This window comes from Dinoponera quadriceps, unplaced genomic scaffold (assembly GCF_001313825.1).
Source record: "Dinoponera quadriceps isolate SergipeBrazil2010 unplaced genomic scaffold, ASM131382v1 scaffold1245, whole genome shotgun sequence".
Classification (NCBI taxonomy): domain Eukaryota; kingdom Metazoa; phylum Arthropoda; class Insecta; order Hymenoptera; family Formicidae; genus Dinoponera; species Dinoponera quadriceps.
This window is the reverse complement of record NW_014555320.1, coordinates 389,101-413,651: the sequence shown is the minus strand read 5'-3', so window position 1 is coordinate 413,651 and position 24,551 is coordinate 389,101. Positions and strand designations below refer to the sequence as shown.

At 45.5% G+C, this 24,551-nt stretch overlaps 1 protein-coding gene across 4 annotated transcripts in view; it reads right to left on the bottom strand.

Annotated features, from left to right (window-relative positions):
• The window catches only part of LOC106743815 (zinc finger homeobox protein 3-like), a 406,062-nt gene that overhangs the window by 177,558 nt on the left and 203,953 nt on the right, over positions 1-24,551 (bottom strand). The window contains exon 1 of one of the 4 annotated variants that reach the window (XM_014618020.1): positions 5,103-5,128. The exons of the other annotated variants lie outside the window; for them this stretch is intronic. The gene's annotated coding sequence lies outside the window, so the exon portion shown is untranslated. Of the gene's footprint in view, positions 1-5,102; positions 5,129-24,551 lie in introns of those variants that run through there. 4 annotated transcript variants of the gene reach the window in all.

The window sequence follows — 24,551 nt, the reverse complement described above, 5'->3', positions numbered from 1 at the left end:
CTTCAGGTATTAAAAGTATTACACTGAGAGAAATTATAGTTATTTACGGCCTCAAACTTTCTTTTAACCACAAAAATAGTGGTAGCAATACGCATGTGAGCTTCTCTCTGAAGTGCAATCAGTGTATTATCACTGAAAAGCAGTCAATAGTCACTAGTAATCACAATTATAAGCACTGCAAATCAGTAAAATTTCGCTGCAATAGGTCCGTTAATAGCGGCGACTTGTTTCCATCGGAGAAATCTAACTGCAGAAACAGTGAGAAAAGATATTATTTATTATTTCTTTCCCACTATCTTAATTCCACTCTTAAAGTATTGTCAATGATTTTGCCTGAAACACTTTTAATTATGTTCGATTTAATTAATATCGCATCTGAAAAATATGCTTGTCCTATGACGGGAGCTGAGAACTCGAAACTTCGAACTCTTGACAACTACGCCGAATACGACGCATGATTGAATGCATATACGATATATACATAGATTTCTACTACGGGACGCATAATAACGATTTGCGGTGAATCTTTCGCTGGCTAAAATCAGTAAAGCGTTAGACAAGAGAGCTAAATGGCGGAGTTCCCGCTAAAAATTCATGAATACTCGCTGATTATCGGTAGAATACCGTTCGATATTTTCACCGATTCAACTTGAGAGAATGATTATCACCGCCGCTACAATTAATATTTTGGAAAAAAATCTCCTGACGGTGACAAAGGCCGAATCGTTTTCTCCCAGTGCAGTGCCTCCGGTGATTTCGATGATTTGTTGGCGTTGCCGCTAACTCGACGAGTTATATTAGCTTCGGACTGTTTTCTTCTCCCGGCGAAATATATATTTCGTCGACGACGGGGCTCGGGGTGTGTTCGTCGCGCGCAGAAGACATCTGTCTATGACGTACAACAGGTCGGTTAATTCCGATCGGTCTCTCCTCCGCCGTCGCCATCGTCGTCGTCGCAGTAAACAAATTGCGGCCGATAGGCGAGACAAGACGACCGTAATTAGGCAAACGTCCGTGACGCGGTGTTACGCCTCGCCGTCGCGCGCGGATGTGTCTCAGGATCGGTTTCATAAGTGGAGCTTGTAAGGCGCGATTGGACGTCCGTTGTGAAATATCGCTCTTAATAGCGCGCGCGTTCATTGCGCCTCCGTCCCGTAACTGTCGCCTATTAACAACGAATAATTCCGTGCCCCCGCGACTATTAATTACAATCAATAACCGCGCGCACGGGTCGCGTCGCGATTTTCTCACGATCGTGGGGAATAATCGCGCGTGAATGGCGCGGGACAGTCGGCGATAAATTCCCCGCATTTCTCTGCCTTTCGTAATTTTCATTCCGCGCCTCTGGCGGCGGCGATTACGCTCTCCCAGCGACGGACGTATGGACGGACGGACGGGCTCTCCTCGTGTATATCAATCGCGTTTAATTAGTCGCCGACGAGCGCGGTATCGTGGATCGTGGGCGCGGGAATAAATCGTGGCGACGTACGCACGAGAAGTATCAGCGACGCGACACCGTTGACCCCGATGCTAAATTCTCTCCCTTCCTTCAGCCCTTTTTCTCTCTTTCCTTCTCTGTTCCCGTCTATCTCCATCTGTGTCTGTCTCCGTCTATTTCCCCGTCTATTTCTCTTATCCGCGAAAGCACTGCGCTCGCACGCACCGGATTAATTGCCGGCGACGCGTGTCCGAGTGAGCACTTGTTCCTGCTAATCACGATTAATTAGACTCATCGCCGGGTCGGTACCTTCGCTACAACGTGGACAAGTCCCACCCTCGTAAACGGAAGCCCCGCTGAGCGAGAGGCCCGGACTCGGGCGCTAGTGGCTCCTTGAAGAAGCGAGCCATGGGTGGAGCGACAGATACGTATACACCTTTTCCCTAACACTTAGCGCTCGTCCGGTAGCTTAACACGACGAAACGAAGCCGACGATGGTAAAGCGAGGATACTAGCGACGAGGAAACGCGATTAGAATTTGCAATCGGCGTCGTACGTTGCGAAAAATGGAAGTCGCAATTTCACCGGCACATTTAAACCCGAGAGATTGACAAAGCGATCCTCTGTTTTGACAGCAACTATTGTGCGACTCGCAGGTATCAGGTTCGTGTCGAATCCTTTCGGAAAACCCCCACTTTTCCCCGTTTCGGCGAGCGTCGGCATCCGTCCGAATAGGAAATAACTATCGGCATTGTTTTGGCTCAGTAGCGATATTTGCCCAACGGTATTTCGTAGCGAACAATTTGACGTTGCAAGTGGCTCGCTCAAATTCTTGTGTTATTTCAATAAGGCGAGCATGTTGAAAAATCATATGTTAACAAGGTGAATATACGGTGTTAATTCGATACAATTCAATGCAAATTTGTGCTCCTTTTCACATAGTCCATGTTAAGGTAACGCGTGTAATACAGAAATTTCAATGGACCATTTGTGACACTAAATTTTATACTGTGTGCCGTAGTACTATTCATTGAAAGTTCATTAAAAGTCACTGCTGAGCCAGTACCACATAGCAATTATTTCCTACTTTGGCGGATGCGGATACTTGGTGACAGTCTGACAAGCTTCGCGATTTTTCGGAGGGATCCGACCGGACCGGACGATGAATTTCCGCGATAATTTCGGTCGCATCGACGTTGTGCGCGACAACGCAACCGTTTGCATTGCACATTGTGCCTCATTACATCATTCTGCATAATGACACGACCGTTCGCGATTGCGACGCGGATACAAGCGGGATTTTTTCACTTGGAACTATCTCGTCCCGAATTAGCGCCGACTACGTCGAATTCTCGCACCTCCGAACTGCGTTCTCGGTTCTCCCACACACACATACACGGCTGAATTCACGATTCTACCACTCGATAACTCTTTCGGCGGAGCTTCGTTCGTTCGAAGGATCTAACGCACTCGGCGAGTGAGAATACAGAAAATCACCGGTCGGATTCACGAGATTCGCGAATTTCCCTTCGCGAAGTCGCGCGATCCACGCGTAAGTCCAGATCCACAATAGGTGTGGTGAGCTTTCGCTCCAATCGATAAGACGTAACGTAATTTCTGACGAAAGACGTTACTCGCGCTGCCAAAAGCCGCAATCACGCTTGAACCTTAGGAATTGCTAGGTCTGAATATATTTGAAACGCTTGTCGCTCGAAACGATGTTACAATTTAGCGTAAAACACTATAGGTTTACTACTAGTGCTGTCAATACCGACTACCCGGGGTGTTTCACTAATCGAGTAATACGGCTTTATCAGACGCTGCAAATGATTGATTTAATAACGGCTAAGAATTAGGCACAAGCTCGGCTGCTGAAAGAGGGTACCTGGGCGATCAAAATTGACAGCACCGCACGCTACATCTATCGTGGATTCGAGCACGGCGCAACCAGATTTGACGTTTCGAGCGGTCGTTACCGGACGAAGAGGCATCTCCCCCGGCGTCTTCGCCGCGCTTTCCCGCTGTTGGCAAACAAAAGTGCGATATCTAAATGGCGAGTGGCGTATCGCGGACGGCCTCCCTAATACCGGTTCCCCTTATCTACGCATCGAAATCTGGCGTGTCGCACGCGTTTCCGCCCCTCGCTCGTGCGGATTTGCGGTGTGGGCGCGAAGCGTTTTCGCACGCGAACCGCTCGTGCTGGTGAACCGCGTGCGTTATTACGAGCTAACTCGAGTCCGCACGCTCTTAGGTATCAAGCGAAGATCGCGACACCGAATGTCGTTAACGCGAAGGCACACGCGCGCATTTTTCCCACAGAGCTCGTGACGGTTTGATCATTCGGCCTGTCATGACTAAACGGTTATCTGGGTCATCGAGACGTTGTCACCGGGAGACGCCGGTGAATTTTGAACTGAGAGAACTTTTGCGTGCGTTATCTCCGCGAGACAATCCCGATGATTGATACTTGAGGCAAATTGGTTCCGGGCAGGATCCGAGTCTCGCCATTGGCGTGTGACGTTGATCGGCGCGAGAAGAAATCGCGACACCAGCGAGGGGCACGAAAGTCTCTCTCTCTCTCTCTTTCTTTCCTTCTCTCTCGACGACACGTTCCGAAATTCCCAGCGAAAGTCTGCGCTAACTGCAACGTGTTGAAACTTCGAAACTACTATAACGTGCTCAATTACAGCCGCTGAAGGGGGGCAATGAGGAGAAGAAGGCGCTCCTTAGGCGCTACTTGGACTTTCGCACGTCACATGCCAACTGTCACCACCACCACCAGCGAGAAGCCAGAGAGGAATGTCCATCCCGGAGCCAGGAATAACCTCGACACGTCCGTCCGAATGCACCGGACAGTCCTCATCCTGGACGATGCACACCGCGGACTAACGCCGAGAGAAAGTGACTTCTTGCGCGAGGTGACTCACAGAGGTAAAGCAATGACGGATCGCGCCTTTTCCCGTCGACGGGCCCTCCGCAGCTTTGCAGCGGGAAACGACGAAGAAGGGAGCACTGATTCGCGACACAAGGTTCACACGAAAATCAGTACACTAGCTAGTCCAGCGTCGACATCACCAGGTCGAGTGCCTTGATTCGGAATGCCTGACATTTACCGTGCAAATTCGCACTTGCAAAATTTCTCTCTCTTTCTTTCTCTCCCCCTCCTTCCCTCCCTATTCTTCTCGTCCCGACCGTGATCATCATAATGCAGCGGGTCGTACGTACAGCAGGGTTACCGAGGCCGGAGTAATTTGACTCGCGGGCGAGTTCGAGCCTGACAACAGCTAATTTTCGTTCGATACAGCTAGGAGTCGGCGGAGGTTAATGGACTCCTACGAATGAGCTTACACGAGACACCTTCGGCGTGACGGGGGGATAGTCCGAGCCCTTCACTTTGCATTTTCATGGGACTCGCGCACTGACCGGGAACGCCGAGCTGTTCTGCGCGGATTCACTTAGGCCCCGGGCCAACTATCCACTATCTCTACTACACTAAGAACACGCGAAACCAATCACTTGCAATCGCAACCGATATCTGTCGCAGCGTAAGGAGACGACACTATGCGCGGACATCGTGATAGGCAGGGACGACGACGATCGGAGCACAGCGGCTTGACTTATCCCGGGACTCCGTGCCGTAAAACCTTCGAACATCACCACGTACCTGGGTTCATATCCCGCTTGCTGTCGATTTCCTTCTTAGCCGGCAGTCGCACTGCACCCTGGATCTTTCACTGTATTCTCTAAGCGCACGACTCTCTTTCCTCGCAGGGACTCGTTGGTAAACAAAAGCGTCCGGCACTTTCCACTGGTATCCTGCGCGAGTCGAAGAGCCACGGACGGAGGAAGCGCGTTAGGAACGTAGAGAGGAACGATATTGGAGCACAACACACAGTCTTCGAGACCGTCCGTGAACCGACGAGCGAGTTCACCATCCGAACACCCGATGGATATACTGGTGGAGCAGTCGACCGTACGCCACAATGCACCTTACTCGACTTTTCCAGATGCCAGCTCGTTCACGCAGGATTCAATTAGGACTACGTGTCCTCCTACTGCCACATTGGACAGTGCCCATCCAAAGCCAATCAGGAGGATCTCTTCCGTCGAGATGACCTCACGAGCACCGAACGCGACCTGACACCAAACGAACCAACCCACACCGAACGTAATCACGCACTAGATACACCCATACTCGTTCGCCATTATTTCGCACACATTTCAACGATTGTCTCGTCTCCCAATGACGACGAGATGTGTCTCCTGTGTCTTCCTGGCCCTCCTTGTTGCTGTCTGATTGGATCCAAGGAAACGAACGAACGAATGAACGGACGGAACGAACGTACGCACGGGTGAACGCGAAGGAAATAATAAATAACAACACGTCCGCGCGACGAAGCAGCCCCTCGACGAGCGCGAACGAGAGCGTGTGAGGCCCGCGACGAGGGGGTGGCGAGAGTGCGTTGATAGTGGCGTGAAAACGACGGCGAGGGCTCTCTCTCTCTCTCTTCTCTCTCTACACGCACGGAATAATATTTTAATGAAGGAAAGGCCGGACAGCGAAGTGGCCACGTCGGGTTGCGCTGCCGAACTGTTCGCATCCCCGCCCCTCCGCAACCTGCGGCTGCCACCCCTCTCCGCCGGCCCGAGCGAGTGCGTTCGGTACTCCCGGCGGTGCCCCCACTATCTCCCCCCTAACCACCACTAACGCATGCCCCGCGCCGTGCTCCCTTCTCCGCTGAATAAAATGAGGATTGAGCGGCGACGATAACGGATCGCGGCCAACCACAGCCGTTGGGCGTGTTTTGCGTGGCTGCGTCGGGATGCTGCGCCAAAGGGCTGGTGGGGAGATATCAACCTCTCCCACCGGCCGGTCTGCCACCACTGCGCCGTCCTCGCACCAACACATCCACGCGGCCGCCCCACCATCGCACCATCGCCACTATCAGCCACCACCACCCGGCGCACCACTACTATCGCCGGCACCACGACAGCGGCGACGACGAGCGCGCGCCACACACGAGTACCGCGTCCGGCTGGTGTGTACCTCGAAGACGCGGTACCGTCGCGATAGCGCAGAAGCCGAGAACGACGCTGGTGGTGGCCGATAGTGGGGGAAGAGGCGCGCGTTGCCGCTCTCTCCTGCCTGCCGGTCCGCGCGACTTCCCGGATATCTTTCCGGTAAACTTTCCTCTCCTCGCCGGAGACGGGAGTAGCCCCCCGGTGTTTCTCCGTCTCACTCTCTCCGCCGCCATTTACCCGTCCGGACGTATCGTCTGCTGCCGCGCGGCTCGATCGAAGATCCAGGATTTCCGACCGGCGGGAGACGTCAATGACGCCGCGAGCGCGAGACCGAAAGAATCCGCGTCGTTCCTCTTTCTTTCCCTCCTCTCGCCCCCTCTTTCTCCTCCCTCTGTCTCTCGTTTTTCTGATTACCTTCCGACAAGACGCCGGGACCGGGTAACAATCGTGGCAAGTGTTTACGCGTCTCCGGGACCTGTGCTGATCGCGTGTTCTTTGGACAGTGATAAAATCCGAGATAAAAGTCTCTGATGGATCGGTGAGCGGCTTGTGTTCGAGATTAATGAGACGTTTCGACATACACACACCAAGGATCACGGGACAATGATAGCGAGGAGGACGCGTTGAGTACTCGGCTCTACCGTCCGCTATGTTATCATAGCGTCTATGAATAATACCCACATATAGAGCCCTCTTCGTTTCAAGTGTTCTTTTGTATTAGCTTTCCCAAGTTATCGGTTAAACCCCTGTCATTTATTATACTCTCAATCATGAAAACCAACAAGTCCCGCCGAAGATGGAACAATGATGGAAACAAATTTGACAGACGAGTCAGACAGGCGGGCGAAATGATGAAATGCAGGATATCGGACAGACTATTCGGACCTCTCATCACACCTGCGAGCGGAAGAGACCGACGTCACTATGTGAAGAGCCCGAGCAAACATCCACCGCCTCGTCCTCGCGCGCCAACGAAGAACTGATTACTCGCGTGTACCTAAGGAGACCCCGGTGTTGCGTGAGTGCCGTCATCAGATAAATAAAAAAAGATCGCAAGCAAGTACCGGTCTTTCTTCCGAGACAATGACGACGGCTATTGCACCGGGCGCGGTGGCGTCCGCGATGGACGCCTATTTGCGCAAACGACAACGATGAGAGGCGAGGGAGGCGATTCCTACCGGTCTTCGCGGAGGGACAGTGAAGTTCTATGGGGCCTCTAGGTGAGCTTAGTGTCTCATAAGCTAGATATAGACTTGTTTCTTAGACCGCATTTCTATGTACTTATTCGGGCTTGATTATAGTACTACGAGTGGGACATCACCCGGACATTTTACCGTCTAACGATCCATTATTTGTTCCTTTAGAGCCGCTTGATTGGGACAACCCATTGTTAACGGACGAGATAAGCGAGATTGCATTATCGACAACGGGACCCGGTTTCTGTAAAATGGGGAAATTATATATCCTTATTCCGTCTATTACGCTGGACTCCCCGAGTCAGTGCGTGCGTTCAAGTTGGACAGTTTTTTTTTATAAGAAAATGGCACGACTCTGTAGCGGATAGGTGGATTCAATCGATCCGTTACACGCGATAAATGTATTCCGGATAATTATGAGTTATGATAGCTTCGTGACTGGGATCTTTCCGTTTCTGGATAGTCGAAGTGCGATCGGTCGCTGGAGGGTAGTTGCTCAAAAGAGAACGGTCATGATCGCGGAGGGATGAACTGGCGAGTTTGAGGAGCGAAGGGGGCGAGGAAGGGGCACACATGTGAATGGATGGGCCGAAAGAAGAGGAGTCTTCCCAACCGAACCTATCTCCCGCGTCGAAAAAGGATCCTAGTTCTGTATTTGGTCAGTTTTACTGCACTTTCAGGATTCTGGAACGTGGACGGCCTTCGGCCAGGTGTCTCGAGAAAGGATACACGATACTCGTAAAGCGATTCTAAAGGGACGCCCTCGTCCATCCGACGAAATCATCGCCCGGTTCGAATATCCAAATCTACTCGCAAATTACAAGCGTAATTAATAAATAGTTAAACGAATAGTTAATATTATTTTTTTTATTGTAGAGAGGATAGATAAATTTACATCGGCACACTCTGGAGGTGTATCCGGTGAGAATGCTTGTGAAGTTTTGAATTACAGTATTGTTATCATTTTCTTTCTGTTACGAGTGAATAATAATTATTACGATAAACATCTCGGTTTTTCGTGCGACAATATTTGAAATACTTCGTGAGAAGTATCATTGTTGATGTAAGAGTCAAAACTACCCAATTTAACGTCTTTCAGATTCGTGAGAAAAAATATACATGCAGATATCAAGGAAGCAATTTTATTTTTTTTGGTAGATTACTAAAAAAATGGTAAGAGATCGGAAGGAGATTGGCGGAAAAGTGAGGACATTAAAGGTAACAGCACGTAAATTAACATAAGAAATTTTACAAATTCACGAAAAAGTGTATTTTATAAATTTAAAAACGTTTTTCAAATCAAAGAATGAACGCAAAAATGACAGTCCTCCTTCGAATAAAATAATTAAAATACATTTCCTCACCACACACAACCCAACTTTGAATGAATTGTCTGCGAAATTTATTCACCTGCTTGCTACTTGGATATAAGCGAGGAAAGTTGTCGCGTAGATTGATTACTTTTAGCTTAAAAATAACAGCATTCCTTGAGACCTTCTCAACTACCTGAATTGTTTATCCGGAACAAACAGGTTGCCGCCAAAAATCACGTAATCGGATCTATGTCGTGTTCGCTCAGAGACGTCCGTGAAAGGGAAGATCGAAAAAGAGAAAAAGAAACATACAAAGCAGCAAGGGGAGATGCAGTGGAGTGTGCGTCGAGAGGTGGCTCGTCCGCGCGGTTTTATGGGGTCGTCAAAACGTTCCGCGATTCCCCCGGTATGCGCCCGGGCTCCACGCATTCCTCGCAGTCACTGAAGAGTAGCTGACCGAAGGCTCGAGACTATGAGAAATATTACAAAGAGTTAAACAGCGACACGGTAGCCAACGATCTCTCGCTGACGGTGAGAAGAAGCAACGTAAAAACCAGCTCCGAAACGAGCTCGTTCAGCTACTTGGCTTAGCGCGTTCGTCTATCGGGTTCTCTTCGTGTCGCGCGCATCACAAAACTTTTGTCCCTACGCTCTCGACCGATACAAATCAAATTTCAAATTTCTCGAATTATTAGCGGCACACACACACACACACACACACACACACACACACACGAAATGCACCTGCCATTGTATTTTCCACCAAGTAATGTTGAAATCGCGCCCCGAATCTTATTCGTTAACCCCGTTTGTATGTAACATCTACGAGTGATCGAATAGGACGAGCCACTTCGCAGGTAACGATGCTGAACGAGAGAATGGGAAGAGAAAATAAATCTCACGAAGAATAATTCTTCAGAATATTTGCATTTGTACACTGCAGAAAGCGCCATTTCGAGCCTGGTACTTAACAAACACCAAATAACAGTAACATTACATCAATGTTATCATATCCTATTCAACAATGTTGTGTGCAATATGTGTTATATTGCATTTATATTGTTGAATTGGAAATTATGACATTGAAATATTACTGTTTCCTGACGTTTGCTGAATAGACTCCTCCTCCCTTCACAGCAAGACGTCACGATGGAAAGAAAACATATCCCTGACATCGACGGGATGCGAAACATTAATACCATCAACTTTCTATACGAAGCGCACATATAAAAAAAAAACGAAAAAAATAGGAATAAACGGAGAGAAAGAAAGAGAAAGTGAAAATGATCAAATAATTCTGCTGTACTTCTATTCTCGCTTAGCAGGCCGAAACCTGACCTCACCCTCGCACAGTCCCCCAAGGACAGGTACGGTGGGAAATTATCTGGTTCACGTGCGTGCACATGGTTCACCCCTCCTTCTCCTCCTCTTCGCTTCTCCACCTCCCACCGCTCCTCCTCCCCCGTCGCGTGTGCATCGAGTGCGCGCCCTGACGAGGGGCTGTTCGACTCCCTCAAGGACTCGAAGGACACACTCTCGGCCCGATCGCCTGACGATTCTCGCGACGCACGCGAAGCGCGCGATGGTTGCCAGGTAAACGCGAGCTTCGCGGGATATCGGGGAGACTTCCAACCGAGAGGGTGACGTCGCTGCTCGACGAGGTAAGAAAAGGTAAGGAGAAGAATGAGGGGGTGGTGGCGGAGGGAAAAGACAGGGAGAATCGTGGCCTGGACACTTCGCCGTCCACGTCGTAACTTTCGAACGGGAGGGAAACCGGACCTAGCAGACAGCCGGGCGCCGCGGACTGCAGCCCTCCTCGATGTCGAGAAAGAAGGACCGTCGATTTCTTCTTATCTCTCTTTCTATCCGCGTAACTTAGGCCGTGAACGCAGGCGGCCGTTCTTGGAGCATCATTTAAAGGTACACCGGTATCGTTCCCGAGACTTGACGTTGGCTCACCCTCTTTATGAAGTTTCTCTCGTCTACGGCGCCTAATATAACATGTTTTCAGAATTCTTTTTAGAGGGAAATTACAAATAATGAAATATATTATGTAAAATACAAACGATGTATGTAATAATGAAAGACAATAAGAACCAATTGTAGATGTAATTTGCTTATATTTGCGATAATATAGTACTCTCAAAGTAGAAATCGATAAATCGTCAGTTAGAATTCGAATTGTCATCTTCCGCGTAACCGTCAGCTAATTCGATTTGAAGTATAACTTCTCTGTTTCTATTTATCATGCGCGGCACGTAATCTACTTTGTTGTTTGCGACCGATAATTCGTTGAACGTTAATCATTCCGGCTGAGAATGACTAGAAAAAATAACCGAAACATTCTGATGGATAATTCACTGATTCCTGAAAATCGGTGAATACTCTTTATTTGTTAGTGAGATATTTCTTATATCAATTTAATTAGTGAAAATCAGTGAATATTCACTAATTGTCAATGAGATACTCCTCTCATCGATTTAATTAGAAATATTCTCACTAATTTGCTTTAACACGTTCAGTGCGCATGACGCGGTTCCACGGCCAAATAATAGTGCGGAATCGTGTCATACGCGCTGAATGTGTTGAGAGAATAGAACCTCCAAAAATTTTTCGAACATCTTAAAGTTCCGGGTCAGAGGATTCTTTTAATAACGGTGCGCATTCCTCTACGTAAAAGCGAAGAGCATAGAAAGATACACTGATTTCTAAATAGCATATCTAACATGGTCAATAGAAGTTTTTGTTCGTTCCAGAGACCTGACCGTTAATTATTCCCAAAGAGATGCAAATTTTAAGTTTTCTTCTTCTCACAACATTCGTTAGCTCTCATGGTCATGTAGATATTTTTTCACCTGCCAGAAGGTATACGTATAGTAAATCCTTCGTGCTAATTTCGTGTTTTCTTGCTATCAGCAGTACACGGAAAAAAGAACATTCTTGTTTTGAAAAAATCCGTATTTTCAACATGTACATGTTGATTAACATGTTAATTAATTAACGTTTTTAAAATAAAATTATGTAGCATTGAACGGACAAACACTTGTTTACACGAAAAGATTGCATATATAGTTCTACTAAAAATATAATATTCTCGTTATTAAAGAATAATTTTCTTAATTTTTCAATTTTATACATTATTCTCTCTCTATCCGAAACTAATTAATGATTTTTCCGAAATCAGATTCCAACTTCCAACATTGGAATGAAACCAATATGACGTTACATACATTTATATGACATTATAATATTATTATAACAGAAAATATAAAAATTTATGTTGATAATATAATAAATATATAATCATGATTATAGACTACTCGAAATATTCATCAAAATACGAAAAAATTACTTTCTTGCAAGATAAACGCGATATTCCGTTTTATCAGTGACCTATTCAATATGACTTTTCTAAAACTTACTTTCAAATCAATTGATATAACATCAAACTTACTATAGATAAACGAACGTCCGTTAGAGAGAAATACGTTATAAAAAAACATTTGGCATTACAACTCAGTGAGAACTAATTTCAGTTATCTTTAATAATTTTGATTTATCTTAAAAAAATTTTTGGTATATTACAATACACGCATTTTCTCTAACAGAGCTCGATCCATTGATTCTTGCTGGTTGATGAATAAAAATATTTACGAAATATGAGAAAAAAATGTCAAAAGTACAGTTTTTCTTAACCCGGATGACAAAGCTAGAGAGAGTTTCTCAGCATCACAAAACGATCAGATTTATGATTGATTTAGTTTGATTTATCTGAACGTATATAGGACGTTTCCTTTTGAGGTTTTTGACAAACGACTTGAGGACCAGAGGATTAACAACCTGATCGAGAGGAAAGGGAAGAAACGCGTTGAGGACGAGATGAAACGCGCGCGTCCACCGCTAATGCGCTCTCAATAACTGTCCTTAAACACACATTAACGAGAGAGAGAAGCGGAAACGGCCTAATTCGTAGCCCAATTCGTGGGGAGATGCAAAAATGTCGGAGATGAGATGGAACCGTCTAATTGGTGGAGCCGCATAGGTGGAGAGAGAACAGAAGAAGCCGACGATTCGGTCGGCGGGATCCGCGAATGTTGTTTAAGGTCTAGACACAATGTTGGACCCCCGAATTAGTGGCCTGCCTGAGCGGTGCCTCTACAGTAATTAACGAAATTAGTCGCAATTAGAGAGTGACCCGGGAGGACCGATGTGGCTCCGCCGTGGCGTGTCTCTCTACCACGCAAGAAGAAGGTCCGGCAGCTTAAGACACGTTCAGAGACGTCCTTGTGCATCTAGAAGATACCTTGCTGGCCGGCTATCTCACGTTCGAAGAACGAATGTAAACACCAAGACTAATTCCAAAAAGTAATAGTCCAACAAAAGATAAAAAAGCTAGCTTCTTGAGATCGAATGAGTCGTATAAATTCTTCGATTGCGGAACTTTTTCTGTTTACAAAGAGAACACCCACGGAGCAAGATGTGAATTAAAAGTACGAGACTTTCCTTCGGACAAGATTCCTACGCTACAGGAACCTAGGACGTTAGACTCCGTAGAGATTTATCTAAAATTGATAATAAATAGAGACCAATTTTTCACCTGCAACATTAACATTGGACACACTGCGACAAGTACTATTTTTTGCTCAAAACCGGAACGTTTTGAACAACAGCGAAGATTCATAGCCGAAGAGAGTCTACCTGCAAATAATTGTTCTAGAGAGGATCATTTTAAAGAGAAACTTAGAAGAAAATCCATTTGCTTGTCGTAGCCGACCTGAATCAATCTGAACCTTTGACTTTAGCTATGCGGTATAGAAGACTACTACTACTACTGGAAGATGTCATAAACGTGATCTCAAGAATAGAAGCAAAATGCATAAAAGTTGAGTCGGCAAAATTTGTAAACAATCAAAGCGTTGTTCTTAGCTTTATTCTTGTTCTTAGAATTTTAGTCCTAAGTCGCGTTCCTTGTTACCTGCTTATACCTGTTACCTCGTTTAGGTCAAACCTGTTGTTATTCTAAAACAGAATTCCACCTTGTGTCTATTTGGAGATATATGTACAGAAAAGGAGCCTTTATTCACGTAGGATTTTTTACCTTACTTCCACAGCGAAACTTAAAGAGTGAGAAATAATTGTGACGACGAGATACACAAGAATTTCGGTGTTTCGAACTAACGGTCTTTCGAACTAACCCCAAAATACTAACATGCGTCTCCGAAATGTAAAAATTTTTTACGAACTTCCTCTCTTTCTCCTCTGTCCTTCACTCGACTAATTTCCCTTTATGCGGCGTTATGCATATATATATAATTTATGTATAACCAAGAGGCAAGAAAGAAAATATAGCGCGTACAATATAGCCAAATTATGCTGTCATATATTTCAACAATTTTATCAGAAATTATGTACTTAATATATCAATTTCTGGAAAATTCGTCGATCAATGATCTTGCAATTTTTTTTATATTTCTATAAGTATATTTTTTATTTTTATCTTTATTTAATATTTCTATAAGTTTCTTTTATCACCTTCTCGCTTTTTGTTAAAACCGTAAGAATATTTTGGTTAATATATAATTAATAACGTAATATCGGCAATCGTTTTCGTATTTGTGATTACGCATAAATAGTACTAAACATTAAGTTCAATTAATTCAGCTTTAATATGGTCAATCTTCTTTTAATTTTGCATGTATCGTGTTTCACTTTAATTAACTTTGTTTTATTAAAACTGTTTAATTAATATGCCGTTAAAACTTGAGAGATGATTCTTAAGAAAATAAATTTACGGACCAATTATTTTAATCACTACATATCTCCAAGACGCAGGATTAGGAGCGTGAGACCAGAATGAAAGATCGGTATTCCATGGATCAACATCGCCATTTTTCCGCGCGACAAGTGTATTGACTTGTAAGCACAAGTCGCGGTTGACATCTGGCGTAACGGCAAGATTTCGACGCTTGTGTGCCTTCCGCTCGAGGTATGCTTCTTTTTTTTTCGCTTCGCACGAATCGTTAATGAGTTTATGCTTCGCGAGGGGCGCTCGATATTATTCCGCGAAGTTTAGTAACTCGAGCGCAGTTTGCTCCGGCAACTCTTCCTCGTGAGAACAATGTAAAACATCGATCAGACCAACCGCGACACACAGTGCATAAACGTGCGTCGACCGTAAGATAATAATAGTTTATAAGCACACATGTGTATAGTTACCGCGCGGCTGGTAATCCCGCTCCGCGCGGATCGAAGGTATAAACTATAATAGTATATGGCTGCGCGCGCTCTCCGAGTGAGTTTGCTCAATGCGGTCGGATGTTACCTCCGTGTTGCCGCCAACGAAGAAACGTCGAATGCAGAATACGGGCGGTTGAAACACGTACCCGCGTATAAGCGTTCTCCCCGACTTTCTTATCATTCCTTGATAAACCGCTTAAAATATCTTCCTTTGTACCCATCGTGCCCTCACGCGATTCATTTGCCCGCCGTTCTTACGATTTTCCACCCTGTCTGCCCTACGTATTGTTTTTAAGTCGTTCATTCGCCAAGAGCTCGAGATGAGTTCTCGTTTCGTTCGGCTTTCGATCATCTCGGCGATGTTAATCGCTAATAGAACATATTGCCATTTCTGCATTGTACGTATTTTGTCGTATTCAAGCGTGTTTCTGCGTTGTATTGTATTCAAATATTGGACTGTATTTAAGTATTGTTTCGCTAACAATTAATGTTCGAATAGTAGAGATCTTCCTGGATAGACCTAAGAGTCGACCACGTTTCGAGCTTTCACCTGAGATTTCGGCCCGACCATCGGCAAAAATCAAGATACACCCGTTACCTCCCGCGGTGCACTGCGCTTTTGGCCGTTTGCTCGTTGACGATTACATCATGCCGAGGCACCAGAAAGTCCGACTGCACGGAGAACACGGCGAGCCGAACGCACATAAAAGCGGTAGATAAACGTAAGGGGGCATTGATCGTCCGTCGCTCTTCCATTCACGAAGTTGGCGGTTATGGCTATACTTATGTACTTAGGTGTACGTACATATACCACATGCACACACACACACACACACATACATACACACGCATAGCATCCACACAGCACGCGCACACTCGACAAGACACACGGACGACCCGGTGAGTTTGCGTGTGTGGGACCTTCGCCGCGTGGTCACCGCCGAGAGCTGCCTGGATACGGCCATGCATGGTCACGGCACATACGTCGGCGGAATCGTTCGGGGACCGGCGGAGAAAAAGAGTGAGAGCAAAAGAGGGGCGGGGGAGGGGAGGGGGGAACGATAGAGAGTAGCCCTGACCTTACCCAAGCTCGCGACCGTAACTCGCGATAAAACGAAAGGATGACGTCACGGTTGGTACCGCGCCTGTCGGTCTAAACCTGTGGACCAAGTCAACTAACAGAGCTTTCGACACTACACAGTTCAATCGGCTTAGTCAGTTAATTTATGAAACGTGACTAGTCAAAAAACCCTGTGCATTTTTGGGCGGATTCTTGCAATTTACAATGGTTACGCTAGAAAAAGTTCAAATAGAAGAATAATTTCTTGAGGGTGTTACACACAGTGTTAGACATGTTCCTGAACTATTCAGAGATACAATCTTCGCAACAATAGGGAAATATATTGAACGGCATTTTTTTCCGATTTGTCAGCACTCAAGGAGACGATTTCCATACACAGAGAAGAATGATTTTGAGGGAGTTTTAAATTGTCGTAGCGAATAAATGAATATTTGCAAGATGTTTCTTAAGTATATTGTCCAATATTTTAGGAGTTGACTGTTAAGATTATTTTGTGCAAATATTTCATACGGATATATGCTGATTTCTTCATGAAACGACCTCAAAGTTCAGTTCCTAAAATATTGGACAGTATTAAGAAACATCTTGTATGTTCATTTATTTGTTGCGACAGTATAAATTGGCCGTCCCTCTGAATTATTTTTCTCCGCGTGATAATATAACTTACTATGAAGTATAGAATAACACAAACTACTATGAAATACCAACTTGAAATACTTGTCATCTGTTATTACTGACCCGGCTAAGTCCACGGACGTGAATTATGCCGTCACGGCGAAGAAAAAGCAAATAACAATTTCGCTTCATTAGAATCTTCAGATGAGGAAACTTCACTTCTTAGGCGATCATCAGATTCTGGCGGCCTTTTCAGCAACCGATATCAGAAATTCAGAAGTCTATTTTCTTGTATCGATCATTACTAGTCCCTCAAAACGAATAAAGTTCGTTGCTAAGAATTCGAAGACTTATAAGTCTCATATTTAAAGACAGATTAAGCCTCGGAAAAATTAGTTTAAGCCCGAACGAATTAAATACCCTTTTTTACACATTGATGCTGCAGAAGAGTTTTCCGCAAAGGAAACAGTAAAGGGCGGACAGAGAGAAAGTCTCACTTACGGACGAATCACTCGCTTAAGCGAGTGGAAATGTTTCCACGACGAATTGTACGGCTGTCCGTTTGCGGCGGACACGATGATTTGACGAATCATTGTGCGCGATTCAAACGCAAATTCGCGTCGGAATAACGAAATTTGATAATGGCACTCGTAGCATTTTCTATGGGCGATCGATGCACCTGATAATACAAATTTCAGCCGGCGCATCGTGGCCGTTATTGTTGTACCGAGGAATTCCGTTCTCGCTCGATGGGAATGAATCGCGGGAATATGATGTTGACTCTGAGGTCTGGAAGTTTGCTCTCTAGCATAATTGTCTAAATAGATAAAATCTCTTTCGCGCGGCTCGCTTGACAGGTAAAATGTATAAGTAACAATGTTGAATAACTTTATATGAACCAGCGGCTGGCGCGCTCTATTATCTGATAAATTCCCCCGGTGTCTAGGATATACACATTCGAAAGAATCGCGCATTCAGAGATATTATGTCAAGGAAATACCAGATCCGCGTGTTGTCCGCTCGATGCAGAAATGTCCGAACGTCACTATTCCTATTCATCGTCGTGATCTTTTATTGCTCCCTCGCATTATTATTATTAACGATAAACATTTTACGAGCATCGAGAGCTAAGTCTCTTCCCCTCTCTCTCTCTCTGAGAGATAGATCCTCTTACAACTCCTCGGCCAAGTCCCACACCAAGTTCCCACCCATGACGCAGCAAGATACCGTACGGGCGCAAGGTGCGAGAGGATAATTTAACGCGCGGAAAAATCCCCTATTCAGTATAATCGCGGAACACACACAAATATCCTCGGCGGCGCTGAATCGCGAACGCGGACGTCGTTAATATCCCGCGCGACGCGCCACATTAAGTAACGCGCGCACATTAACGCGACCCGAGAGAGAGAGCGAAATGAGCGGGAGAGGCGAGAGAGGGAGGACCTCCGCCGGCAGCAGTCCGGCCTTAATCTGCCGGGCTGAAGTGATCGTGATCGTCCCTAGCTTCCAGATTACAGTAAATTCCAGCGAGCCGATTACGATGTACGCTGCCCCCGGTGCGGGCGTGAAGTTTCTATCGTGTGGTCCGAACCGGTCTGATGGCGGTGGGTGTCTGGGTGTCAGCATGCGCCGTGCAGTAAAATGGAATTACTGCGAGTACGCGAGGGAGCGCAGAAAAGCAAATGAAAGAGCGAGCGAGCGAGCGAGAGAGAAAGAGAGAGAGAGAGAAAGCGAGAACGTCGTTCGCCTTTATGTCCTCGTTAACGGTGCCGGATTTGCCTCTAGTTTAGCGTCTCAAGGCGGAGGTTACAAAAAAAGAAAGAGAAAGGGGGGAAAAAAGGAAATTGAGAAAATCCGCGGGTGCTTCCAATCCGATTACATCGGGGGGGCCTTGGAGATGGTTAAGTGATTTAAAGGTATTTTACTGCCGCTTTGAGGCGCGAAAGCTCGATTCTAATATCGCAGCCGCTTTGCGAGAACGGACGTTAACTCGGCTGAGATATCCTTTCGACGATTTCCTCGGCGTGGGTGAGACGGTTTGTTTCGTTGCTCGACCGCGAAAGAAATCATTGCGACGGAATAATAGATGACGTAATAGAGCGATAGAGTGACGATACACATCGCGCTAGGGAAAAAGGAGATACCTCGTTACTTGGATCGCGTTCGCGATTTTTTATGTGTCTTACAAAGAGAGGAGCATAGGATCGTCATATGGTGGTCGTGATAGTAGTATTATACGCATTAATTGTGACCTGACATCACGGTTGCTATTGGTTTCTAAAGACTGCTCGTGGCGGTTTCGTCCGTCTATTCACCGGTTTCCTTGAACATCAGCTGGAGCTTCGTCGCCGGAGCATCTAGGAATTCGGCCAAAAGATTGAGCCTATCGTACTCACGGAATGGTAACGAGATTTGGTAGCACGAACAGACTTTTGACATTGACGTACACGCACGTACAAGTCGCGATGTTTACTTCTACCACGGTCCTTTTTTTCGGGCGATCACGTGCTAGTCAGCCGTCAGATCTTCTTTTAGAAGCTTATAAAATCCAAACGAAATGCTATACAGCATTTAGATATTTATATAATTTCTTACATAAATAAATATTATATTTATTATTATGTTATATTATAATTATATTATTTAATTAGTAAGTTAAATATAAGTATTTAATTAATTTTAAAAAAAGATGTCGGGAACATCTTTAAATTTGATAAGAAGTTATGAAACAGCAATGCATTTATTTGTCGTTGTCGTTAAAAGGACCGAAGGTCAGGTAACATTTGAAATTAAGTCCATGAGTTCCATTTGGTAGATTTATAGAGCGTATATGGATCTACTTAAGTTCACATTCGGAAAGAGCCAAAATACATATTGCAACTCGAATTAACGCTTACTTTACACAATACCCTCGAAATTCTTTCAGGGTTTCATTATAATGAAATAATATAAGATTTATCCAGCTCTGTGATCAGCAACGTGTATCTTCAGCTCACGTAAGTACAACGTCTAGGAGACGTGATTCCAACGCTACGAGTTAACCACATAGCCGGGTAAAACCCGAAAGAGACCAGGTAGCCGGGAGATCGAAAATGACACAGTTATTCGTAACGTTTCATTAAAAAAATACTCGGTCTCGACACACGTTTCGCCATTTGTTGGCATGAGAGACGCGCAATGAAAAAGCAGTCTACCCCGGCGCGGGGTTTCGCGTTCGTGATACACCGGCGCACCAATAATCGTTCGCGTGCCGGGAAGGCGCGAAGGACGTAACGGAGATACAAGCTCGATACGCCATAGTACAGGCTGATCGGTCAGATAAGGTAATGACTAAATGCTAATATGGGGAACGGCGTGTGTATTCGTTCTTCTGCGCGCGCACACACGACACACTGCTTGTGGGTCGCGTGGGTCGCTCTCGTCCAATTTCGGCCATTACGTACGCAAATTCCAGCAGCGCGTTTTCTCTCTTGGTGAGCAAAATGGTTCGGCCCTAACGAAGATTCCTTTCCCGCTGCTGTTAAGGCGACAGCCAATAGCTTTCAGCCGAGCTCTGCATCCTCCCATTTATGAATGAACAGGGAAAAGAACAGTACACCGCCCTCTTTATACGAAGCCATCTTTAAGAACATATTGACTGTCACAGACTATCACGATATATTTCTCTGACGAACTTTTTCGAGCTATACTCTCGATACAAGCAATCAACTGTTGCAACGAGCGCTTACACTCAAGTCTTTTGACATATTTTAGGAACGGTAATAAGTGAAATTTTATTCGTTTCAATCTACGATTCGTTCCCGTCGCGTTTCGTAACACCTCATATCGCTTCTTCAGCGAGAGGAACGACCTGAAGGAAAATTTGTCATCGAGTGTGATAGCCTGACACACTGCAAATCCAAGTGTGTTACTTTAGCTGAGGCTTTTTTTACACATTCCTTGCCGTTTTAAATCACATCATTTACACACGATTGAACGTGTTAACTTATAATTCAACACAATTAAACGTCTTGAATGACGTAATCCAAAACGGCAAGAAGCGTGTAAAAAGAGCTTCAGCCGAATGTGTCATTTTTAGACGCCTGTGCATGTAAAAATAACACACTTGGATATGCAGCGACCGAATAAGTATCAAGCGAAGAAGATCGGATATCAGAAAACTCGAATAGAAATTGGAAAATCTAAATATCACAGGAACTCGCTGTGTCGAGGTGAGAGACACAAGTGAGACCTCGAGTGAAATAAACGCGGCGGCGTCCGGGCGTGTTGCGAACGCAACGAAGATACCGACGCGCGGGGAAGACAGGAACGCTCGGGACGGGGGGTTAACCGTGTAACCCTCGCGCACAAGGATCTCCGGCGTTGAGTCGCGGGGTACCGGGGAGAGAGAGAGAAAGAGAGAGAGAGCACTTTCATGTATGCATTTTAGGAGGGACGAAACTTAAGAAGGCGACGGTACGAGTCCCTCGACGAGAGCGAGGCGCGGAACTTACAACGCGGCCCGAAACACGCACCTTATCGTCCCGGTATCTCGCGCAATGCCAATGTTACATGCTCGCATCGAGTGTCATTAAGTGTGATTGTACGGGGCCCCGCCCGTTCGCGGCGCAGAGGGGGAGGTTTTCGTGCCGTCTCGAAGCGAAGGGCTGTGCTCCGCGCGCCGTCGGCGGGCGGCCGCGGCGCGGGGGTGGAAGTCGCTTCTCCAGGTCGATAGGTAATTTATTGCCATATCCGATATTAAAGTATCGCGGATGACGGGACCGGCTGAGACGGCTCACCTGCGAGCCGGCTACGGCGACACGCGCGCGCTAACAATTTTCCTCTCGCTCCTCGCAGACCACACGCCGAAAAATATATACTGTATTCAAGTATAAATGCCACTTGTTTCAATAAGTAACATATAAGTTTATATGTCCCAGTGTAAGTTATTACTTCAATCAAGAATATTAAGTGAAAACAAACTTCAGTTCGTGATGATTCAAATTAACCGGATTTAAATTTTCTTCGATGAAGTTTATAATATTCTTGAGAAGAGAAAAAAATCTTCTATATATAGATAAATAAAGATAAGTAAATATAAATAAATGATTATAATAAAGAATTATGCTTAGAAAGAGAGAGAGAGAGGGAGAGAGAGAAATGATCTTGTCCGGATGGACAATGCAGTAATATTTCTCTTGCGCGCGCGACTGTCCAGACGAAACACCAGGCATAATTCAAATCGAACTACACTTGGTAAGTTCGTTCGATTTTACATATATAATACAAACATATTTTAAGACTATTATAGCAAGAAAATTTGGTTTATCGAAGATAAATGTGACTTAAAAGAAGGAAAGTAAAGCGAGTGATCGCTTTTCTTTGAAGTAGAATAACATTTTTCTCTGTGCTCCCCCGCAGCGAGCAGCTTCTGCACGACAATTCCCATCCTTTACGTAACGTCGCTCCTTCATAAATTTGACGTTTCACACGAATACCAAAGACAAAAAAAATGGAAAGCGACCATAAATTTTTGGCTCAATAGATACAATAGGTAGATCACGAAGCTCAGGTAACATCGCATTACTTAACCGTTTGATTGATACTTGTCATTCCGAAAGAGTGAAAAAGCACGGGTTCTGCAGCATCGTTTTACAGCGAGAAACTTCTCTTATCCTAATGTCACAAAAGTTTATTCATACGGAGAATATTGACGCACGATATTTCGAGACGTTCAACAATTTATTCGGCTACATGCACATCCCGATTATTATATTTTGCATAATATTATGTCACAAAATAAATGTTTGAATCCTTCAAGTTTCAATTACGCGGAAAGCTTCCTGCGTTCGACCATCACAGGCTTTCCTTGCTTTTCTCTTGCGTCAGAATATTCAATCGCTAAGGTTTCCGGAGGACTTGATCTTTTTATTACGACCGCTTTTCGATTTACAAGCGCGGCGGTATAGAGTGAGGAATGAAATGAAAAGAGACGTCTCGAGGATATACATGCAAGTTAAGTAACGATACGCTGTGCGGTTTCTATCTTGACTATCTTTAGTTCGATATATATGTTCCCCTCCTCCCTCCTCACCCGATATTATAACCGCTAGAAAGTGGAAGAACATTTAATTGACTTCGGCCAGCGTTAACCGACATAGGAGAAATCGATCCTTAGTCGCGAGCGTTTATCGCGCGAACTAAATCTTTTTTCCCCCGGCGCGCACAGGCCTGACCCGGTTCTTCGATTAGCAGCGAATTTATTGATGGTTCAATCGCGGACGAGAGAGCTCGTCTTTATTTGGACGTGCCCTCGATACAGTGAGTAATTCACGCGGCCGTAAACGTACACGATACAACCGCGATAAATGATATACGACATAGGAATTTGTTATAATTGCTTACGCGCACGACGCGAGCGGTCGCTCGATGCGTCTCACTAGGTTCAGACTTATCCGCCCTTGAGGAACGCGCGGCTCTTTCGAAATAGACAATCTATCAGTCCGACGTATCGACGCAAGACTGCCTGATTGTAAAAATTTATCTTGTAAAAAGGACGCGTAGGACAACGTCTACGAAACATACGAGAACCGGCAGGATAGTGGAAAGATAGAGGAGAGGCAAACAGGTGTACACCAATTTGGCGGCAACTTTACCAGTCGGTGTGTACAAGTTGCATCCCTTGTGGGTGATTCATAATATGATTAATATTTTAAAACACAATTTTGGCAGTAACTTTACTAGTCGGTGTGTACAGGTTGCATCCCTCTGAACGATAACTTGGGCGTCGATTTCAGCGGCAACTTTGACGTCGGTATCTGTCACCTTTGTTGCTATCCTGCCTTGAAACGACGGTCAAATTGGTTTTACCTCTGTGAAAGCTACCCGCCCGTTTTCCGAAAATTCTTTGTCGGGAGTTACGGGTCCTTCGTCAAATCGACTTTACAGTTTTAATTATAGATACGTACCAACTTTCTCAGTCACTCGACTAGAAGGCGAGAACGTGCTGTTCAGCTTGAGAACTACGTTTCCCTTGATTTCGCAAAACTTTCTCCCGACCAAGAAAAACGACCAAAAACGAAAATCCAAAATCAAAGAAAAAGTAAGAAAGCAAAAGAACGAAGTACGTACATTTTGCCCAGTTTCAAATAGTCGCTAATTAAAGACAAATATAATATCGGGGACATTACAAATGACAAAATCTTCTTCTGCGTATCCCGGCCGAGTCTAAATTGCGCCGATAACAAATGAAAAAAGTGGACCAAGGCGCGCGACCGTGCGGCAAACCGACATGCCGGCGGAAGCGCGGCCCGATATTTTTCCCCGAGTCGTGTTTCCGAAATCAGGCTTGCGGCTTGCGGTGCAGAGTGGTGGAGAAGCGTCAGCCGGTCGAGCAATCCGCGAGCTTTATTATGCGCGCGATGCGCGCGCTCTAACCGAGGCTTATGAATAAATATCGCGATTTCCGTCTGAGAGACAGAGAGAGAGAGAGAGAAAGGGGGAAGAAAGATCGAAAGCCGAAGCCCGGCATCGACGGCGCGGCGAACACAACGGATCGATAAAAATTCGTCCCGTACAGCCGGCCGCCATAAATATTCCAATAAAGGTCGACCGTGCGTCGTCGTCGTCGTCTTCGGACCGCCTCCGTTGCAGCGTTTTCGTCGTGTGTA